Below are 7,782 nucleotides of genomic sequence, written 5' to 3'. Positions count from 1 at the left end.
ATGGAAAGTACAAATTTATTTTTTTGTTGGCCACAACAATTATCTGAATAAAATATCATGTCGATTTCTTTGGGGATTTTAGAATTTTGAACTATATTTTTAATGTATCGCAATACACAGCTTCCAATTTCAAACGATCCACGATGCCCTTCTAACTCGGTCCAAAAAAAGTATTCGACGTTTTTGGCGAATAGGTCACTTATGGTAAAGTTAAAACAATTTATTTTATTTTTATAAAAAAATGAAGATGCCATGCCTTTTGGCAAAGGCAGAACTGCTTGTAAGTCGTATACAGCAACATACGCCATTTTTTTGTCAAATTCCTTTTCTTTTCGGGACAAATCTTTTTCTACCTGATGCAAAGCATAAGCCTCTTTTTGTGCTAGCTTTTGAAGTTCGTTTGCATTATTGTACAATTCGCAAAAATCGCATTGATCCTTTTTAGGCTTAAATAACGAAATGTTAAACTCATTTTTGAATATTCGGTGAAACATGACCGAATTTGCAAAGGGTAAATTTTCCCTTTCACGAAGTTCTTTATAGTCACGGCATAAGTCAGCTTGGCTTCTACCACCTTCAATAAACTCGCGAGAGACTACTCTGGGTATCGCCTTTATGAAATCTCTCACGCTCTCTTTTAATTCGGGACTTACAGTGGGATGTTTGTTGTGTTTTCCCCGCAAATCGTGATCAATAAAGCCCCCCCGAGTTTTTTTTCGATAGAACTGTTCGAATAACTCTATCACTAACATCAAGAGTGGATTTAAAAAAGTCTTACACACGGTAAGTTTTGTACCATCTACTGAAAAATGAAAGGCATGGTTGTGTTTACGTAACCCTTGAGTAGCTGAATATCGATATTTCGGTTTTAGTGGAGACGTACTAGCAGCAATAAATTCTCGCTGCCTCTGCAAGTTACCAATGCTCCAAAAATTTTTTGACGAACGTCTTGTACGACACTTTGCACCGCATTGTGAACGCACTTTCCTCTCTTCACAATGCTTTTTTGATTTTGACTGCGATACATACGATTTGCCTGAATTTCTCAGCAATTTCGCTTTCTTCGCATGATTTTGCCCTCTCTTTATTTTGTTTTCATTTTTATAATTTTCAAATTGCACTGCTGAACTAGAACAGGTAGAAGTAAACAGTCTGATGCGTTGTAATCGTCTCCAGAGCTCTCACCAAACGGTTCGATAAGCGCCTCGTCACATCGGGAGGGACAATAACTGATTGGTTTGATCTTTCTAAAGCGCATTGTACCTTCAGAGGTCATTTCAGCCAAATAGTTGTTGTTTTCCATTGCTTTCCTGAGAGTGACAACGAAATTTACATTTATCAAAAAACTATCATCTAAAGAGAACTAACACAAAAATTTCTGTTTACAGCTACAAACAATTATTTTGTTAGATATTAATATCGATAGTTCAATTGATTTTATCGATACGCAAAAAATTCAATGTAATGTAATCCTAATATAAATTATAAACATAAAATAAACATAGTTTCTCTTTTTTCATCAAAAAAGACACAACTTAAATATTTTAATGTTTTTACAACTAAAGGGTCACATGTACAAATAATACAAACACATTTCACTTACCCGAGTCATAAAAAGGGGCACAACACGATATTAAATACGTTAAAATTATTAAATACGTCACCGAAAGAGTCACAACACGAAAAAGGTCTATTTTTTATCATCGGCTGCGATCAACGCACTTCGAGTATCACAACACAACTAAAACAAGTAAGAAAGTCTAAGTTCGGGCGGAGCCGAACATTAAATACCCGGCGCAAGTATTAAATATATGTTCTTTCACCCTTCCGAAACCTTCCGCTAGATGGTAAGCCGAGGTGTATCAATTTTGAGTAAATTAGCGTCCTTCAATTTCGAAATATTGAAGTTTCAAGCATTTCTTAAATTTACCGTTATATGAGAATCGGCCGTTATTTTAGTCCGATTTCAATAATTTTCAACGTTTTGCTTACACGTGGCAAGTACAATAACCATACCGAGTTTGGTACAAATTGGTAGAACGGTTACCGATATACTTATATGTGATCATAAGTGGGCGGTGCCACGCCCATTTTCCAAAATTTTACCATAAACGTATTTCTTGGTAAAGAATTGTTGCAAGCATCAATTTTGAATAAATTAGCTTCAATCGAAGATTTTGTATTTCTCTAAATTACCGTTATATGGGATGTGGGCGTGGTTATTGTCCGATTTTAAAAAGTTTCGGCGGTTTTTTATGCTGTACCAAGGCCAACAACTGTGCCAAGTTTGGAAGAAATTGGTGCAGCGGTTACCAAGATATACACATGTAACCATAAGTGGGCGTGGCTACGCCCATTTTCCAAAAATTTATAATATTCTTATTTTTCGTCTAAAAATTATTGTAAATATCAATTTTGAGTGAATTATCTTCAGTAGTTACTAAAATATCGCAGTTTTCGTATTTCTGGAAATTACCGTTATATGGGAAGTGGGCGTGGTTAAAGTCCGATTTCGCCCATTTTCAATACCAACCTACCTTGGATTAAGGGAAACCTACATACCAAATTTCGTTGAGATATCTCAATTTTTGCTCGAGTTATCGTGTACACGGACAGACGGACAGACGGACAGACGGACAGACAGACAGACATGGCTTAATCGATTTCTTTTTTCATCCTGATCATTTATGTATACATTTGTCTATATCTATCTCGATTCGTTTTGGCTGTTACAAACAACCGTTATGTGAACAAAATTAATATACCCTTGTGCACAAGTGCGCTCGGGTATAAATATAACATGCTTGCCAGCTGCAGTTCAGTGTCATTCGAAGCAACGAAAGAGACCTAACTGTTTTTTTTCGACACTTTACAATAACAAATATCAGGTAGACTTTTGCGTATTGGTTTACATTTAAACTCAAGTTTTACATTTTAACTCAAAATTTAGAATTTTTGAGTTGTGTTCGACATTTTTTCGTATGTGGAAGACAGTGTCAGCAAAAAATAAATAATTGCAAAAAATCAACGAAATTTTCTGGTAACTTCAGACTTGCACTTTACTAATTGGCTCAAAAGCTACATTTTCAAAATTTGTGATAAGATGAAAGAGTCTCCGAGCCAATAATTTTGTACGACACGGTACTTATAAGTAATCAAAGAAAAGTAATTAAATACAAGGTAACATTAAAATATTAGCCATTTGTTTCGTTGCTGTGAACTTGTTTCAAAACTTCTGGCTTTTGCTTAATATCAATTATATAAATAGGCAATCATGTTTCCTTTACACCCCTTTTACGGCTAAACTGTACTTCTAAGGTATAAACAATTATATATCATTAGAAAGGTATTTTGATGCTGATGTGCAGGCAATTTTTAAAATTTCAAATTAGTTTAAAATAGAGCGAAAAAATCAATTCAAAGTCACACCAATACCAATGCCATACATGTACATGGTTGGGGCGGAAATGCCTCCTAAATGTATGCTTTAATATTGATAGTGAATTAAAGAAACGTGCAGCAGTTTAGGAATAAGATGTATGTATGTATGTACATGAATAGATTAGCCTCAAACAAGGATGAAGATAATTTTGAGTATGGAGAAGAAGAAAGGGATAAATACAGAAATTAAAATAAAAGTAAAGAAACCTAAATATAAAGACAAAGCGGAAGGAAAATTTAAATACCTAACCTAATAACAATGGTGGGGGTGAATATGTAAATGAAGAAAAGAATGGACATATTTAGATCAGGATAAAGGAAAGGATAAAGATGAAGAAGAAGATGAAGACCAAGACGAGGAAGATGATGAAGATGAATATGAAGATAAGGATAAAGATAACTTATCTTAACTTAACCCCTTAACTTAACTTAACTCACCTCAACTCAACTCATCTCACCTCCGCTTAAAAACTTACTCCACCTGAGTTCGCCACACATTAATTCACCACACCTTAACTCCCCACACCTAAATCCACCACTACTTCACTCCCCACACCTAAATTCACCACACCTTAATTCACCACACCTAAATCCACCACACTTTAATTCACCACACCTTAACTCACCACACCCCAACTTTCTCACCACATCTTAACTCACCACACCTTAATTCACCACACCTCAACTCACCACAACTAAATTCACCACACCTCTTAAGACCACCACACCTGAATTCATAACACCGTAACTCCCACACCCAATTCCACCACACTGCAACTCACCACACCCAATTTCAACACATGACATGATATCACTAAAGAAACAATGTAAAGAAAAAGAGGAAGGAAAATTTAACTACCTAACCTAATAACAATGGTGGGGGTAAATACGTAAATGGAGAAAAGAATGAAGATATAGATCAGGATAAAGGAAAAGATAAATATGAAGACGAAGGTGAATAGAATGAAGATGAAGATGAGAAGATGAAGATGAAGATTGATAGATGAAGATGAAGATAGTGAAGATGAAGATGAAGATGAAGATGAAGATGAAGATGAAGATGAAGAGAAATGAAGATGAAGATGAAGATGAAGATGAAGATGAAGATGAAGATGAAGATGAAGATGAATATGAACATGAATATGAACATGAACATGAACATGAACATGAACATGAAAATGAACATGAACATGAAAATGAACTTGAACATGAACATGAACATGAAGGTGTAGATAAACATAAACATAAACATAAACATTAAAAGCGATAGAGACAAAGATAGAGAGGAAGAAAGTGATAGGGATAAAAAGGAAATACAACTGAAGAATGTGCGATGTTATATTGTGATGTGTTATGCTACATATGTTATGTTATTGAATCTAATGATATTCTATGTTATGTTATGCTAAGTACTAAGCTAAAGTCCCCTCCACTTGACCCATTCCAACAAATTTTATTTCAGCTCAACTCAACTCACATAAACTATCCTTAATTTTAGCGGTTGACTTTCAACCGCTGGGCGAACACTAGTAATTGTAAAACTCTGTGCATGTCATTTTAACGTATTTAGGTACATACTTATATTTATCATCAATTATTGCTTGTGCAAAACGTGCTAAATTAAAAAAAAAATAGTCGCATATGAAAGAGCACCAACCCAACTCGTAATAAATTTAAGTATACAAATTTTAGTATTTAGTATAGAAATATTCAATTCAAATACGCCAATATTAAAATGAAGCGCTTTGCACTTAACGGATGCTTTTTCATAATTAAGTGGTATGAAAGTATTGTTTTTAAATACGAACATTTTAAAACGATAATCAAATAAAAAATATTCGTGTTTACTATGCGTTATTTCCCCCAGTAAATTCATAAAATTTTTCTTAATATTACAACGCGTTTTTTCTCTCAGCGTAGTCATTTTTATTCAAAATTTGTGCAATCAAATCGAAAACCGGGACACTTAAACGAAACCCGGGACATTTTAAGGTTGGACCGGGACACCGGGACAAATAGTCTAAAACCGGGACATGTCCGGGAAAACCGGGACGTCTGGCAGCCCTAATCTAGAGGCCAAGCACCATCATTTTATACCTCATTTTCTGTAGTCCAACGAACGGTGCGGATCTTATAATTTGTTAGCCAAATGTTATTACGCAAATAAAATCTAATTATAATTATTATTAAGCATTTTTTTTTTATTAGTTCGCGTCGTCACCTGTCTGCTTGCTAGTTCTACTCCACGGAACACAAAAATAATTTTTAGTCTTTCTTTAAATACGCACTACAAACACATTAAATAACAATAAACAAACACACACACGATATGCATATTAACTAATTATTATTAGAAATACCTTGACCTTTATTTTCCATATCTAATTTTGTTTATTTATCACAAATTTTACTTTGGTTTTTATTCTCCAGACGCCACTAACCAATTTAGATGTAGAATTCCTCGGTGATTCCAAAATTCGTTAATTTTTTTTTCTGTGGATATGTTGCGAGATATTTGCAATTTACCGTTATTCAGCTTAAAACGAAAAGTGCTTCCACGTAATCACGTATATCTTAAGAGAAAATTTAACAGTCTTAAAAGGAGATACGTAAAATTCTCCATAAACCATACATACATCACTCTCCGATAGGACTGATAATTTCTGACAAATTAATTAATCATTCCAGTTTTTTTTTTATTTTTTAATGAAAAAATAAAAAAAAAATCAAACTTTAACAGAAGAAAAATTAAAAAAATAGCAGGTACTGTGCCAAATTTTTGCATTTTTGCTAAAGCCTGTTCTGTTATAAAAAAAATCAAGTTACTAATGAAGAAAATCAATGGATAAATAAGAAATAATGAGTGGTCAAATGGAAATGCGCAAAGATTTTTGGTATGAAATACGTATGTGCAGAAAAGCGTGTTACTTGGTGTACGGTGCGTATAAGTAACTTTCTTTCCTGCTCATTTTTCATACAAAAAATCTTTGCGTATTTTCATATGACTACTCATTATTTTTTATTTAACCATCGATTTTCTTCATTAGTAACTTGATTTTTAGCTTTGATTTGCCGTATTTTATATTACGATTGTTAAATTGATTCGTAAGATATACGTGATTAAAAGGAACCAATTTTTGCTTTAAGATGAATAACGGTAAATTGAAAATATCTCGAAAACTTATCCATAGAATAAAAAATTAACTACATTTTCGGAATCAGCGAGCAATTCTATATAGGGATTGGATAGTGGCATCCATTGAGCATTTTTGCTGTAAACCAGTGCAATTTTGCACCAATTCTGACAAAATAACGGCTAATCATACACATAACTTTGAAAGCGCACTGAAAGCACCGGGTTGAAACTTCAAATCTTTTATTTGGAAATTTTCTTAGTTGGCATATGTACTTTTATAAAAATAACTGATATCAAGATTATATTGCTATAAAAATATTGAATTTATGCCAAAAAAAATCCAATTCCGGCCGGTGTGCATCGCAAATATTTCGATCGAAAACTCTACGACAAGTCTATGCTCTATTTGGCAAGCTAAATAGAGTTTTTGCTCTACGGATCTTCTTATTTTTTGGCGCTGTAACCGCCTAAGTGATTTTTGCCGAGTTCAGCAAAGCACGCCAGTCATTTCTCTTCTGTGCCAACTGACGCCAATTGGAAACGCCAAATGAAGCCAAGTTGTTCTCCATCGTAGTGGGGCCTCCCTCTTCATCTGCACCACCAGCGGGTTCCGAGTTGAATACTTTCAGAGCTGGAGCGTCGGTGTCCATTCGAACGACATGTCCAAGCCAGCGGAGCCGCTGTGTTTTAATTTGCTGCACTATGTCCATGTCGTTGTAAAGCTCATACAGCTCATCGTTCCATCGTCTGCGGTACTCGCCGTCGCCAACGCGTAAAGGCCCGTAAATCTTCCGCAAAATCTTTCTCTCGAACACTCCAAGAGCCGCCTCTTCGGATGTTGTCATTGTCCATGCTTCTCCGCCATACACCAGCACGGGCATGATGAGTGACTTATAGAGCGGGGTTTCGTACGTCGAGAGAGGAATTTACTCCTGAATTGCCTACCTAGTCCAAAGTAGCAAGTTGGCAAGAGTGATTCTGCGTTGGATTTCAATGCTGACATTATTATCGGTGTTAATGCTGGTTCCCAAGTAAATGAAATTCTCTACTTTCTCGAAATTGTAACTGTCAACAGTGACGTGGGTGCCAAGGCACGAATGTGCTGACTGTTTGTTTGATGGCAGGAGATACTTCGTCTTGTCCTCGTTTACCACCAGACCTATTCGCTTTGCTTCCTTATCAAACTTTGAAAAGGCATAACAGAC

This window comes from Rhagoletis zephyria, unplaced genomic scaffold, assembly GCF_001687245.7.
Source record: "Rhagoletis zephyria isolate East Lansing unplaced genomic scaffold, Rhagoletis_zephyria_1.1 Rzeph_scaffold_01338, whole genome shotgun sequence".
Classification (NCBI taxonomy): Eukaryota; Metazoa; Arthropoda; class Insecta; order Diptera; family Tephritidae; genus Rhagoletis; species Rhagoletis zephyria.
The sequence above is the reverse complement of the archived record's forward strand: the minus strand, read 5'-3'. Positions refer to the sequence as shown.